At 42.1% G+C, this 994-nt stretch overlaps 1 non-coding gene across 1 annotated transcript; it reads right to left on the reverse strand.

Moving 5' to 3' along the window:
• Positions 1-262: 262 nt before the first annotated feature.
• On the reverse strand, positions 263-382 carry LOC115272811. The gene has a single exon (XR_003900469.1). It is a non-coding gene; the product is annotated as a U5 spliceosomal RNA (small nuclear RNA).
• Between the last annotated feature and the right edge of the window lie 612 nt (positions 383-994).

The following is a 994-nucleotide window of genomic DNA, read 5'->3' on the forward strand; positions in this document are numbered from 1 at the left end:
AAAAACCATTTATTTTATTTTTTTAAAATAGTTTATTGTCGAATTGGTTTCCATATAACACACAGTGCTCTTCCCCACAAGTGCTCTCCTCCATGACCACCACCTCCTTTTCCCCCTCCCCCTCCCCCTTCAGCCCTGGAGTTTTCAGTATTCAATAGTCACTCATGATTTGGGTCCCTGTCTCTCCCCAACTCTCTTTCCCCCTTCCCCTCCCTATGGTCCTCTGTTAGGTTTCTCCTGTTAGACCTATGAGTGCAAACACAGGGTATCTGTCATTTTCCCCCTGACTTATTTTGTGTTAAATACTCAGAATTGTTTCTCTCCATGGAAATCTTTGGTAAAAGGAGAAAGATTTATTCAATCTGAAGAGAAACCAGAATGTATATAAAGAAACATTTTTAAAAAATTAAAAAGAAGAAAGCAAGGGTGGCTATATTATTATTAGATAAAGTAGATGTATTAGGCATCCTTGAACATGGCCCCCATCCCCTAGTAAGTCCAGCCTTGTGTCATCTCTTTTTGAGTAACTTGCTTTTAAACAACAGAATAAATACATTGAGGCAATGGCACCTCTATGACTCTGTTACAAAAGACTATAATTTCTGCCTTACTTAGTAGATTCTTTCTCTTGCTTCCCAGCTCACACACCTTGAGGAAGCAAGCTTCCACTTTAGAGAGGTCCACATGGCATCCAGAACTGAGAGCAATTTCTGGCCAACCACCAATGAGTAACCAAGACCCTCAATCCAACTTCCGTGAAGAACCAGCTGAATGCTGCAGACAACCATGGCTGACCTTCCCCTTCAGATGAGCCCACAGACCCTGGACTGACATGTTGATAGCAGCCTTGCAGGAGACTGTAAAGCATGGACCCAGCAAAGCCATGCCTGGACCCTGGCCATAGAAACTGAGATACTAAATGGGTGTTGTTTTAAGCTTGAGGTTATTTGCTACCCATTGAAGATAGTTTATACACTAGGAGCACGATTAGATA

Source organism: Suricata suricatta, chromosome 11, assembly GCF_006229205.1.
Source record: "Suricata suricatta isolate VVHF042 chromosome 11, meerkat_22Aug2017_6uvM2_HiC, whole genome shotgun sequence".
NCBI lineage: Eukaryota > Metazoa > Chordata > Mammalia > Carnivora > Herpestidae > Suricata > Suricata suricatta.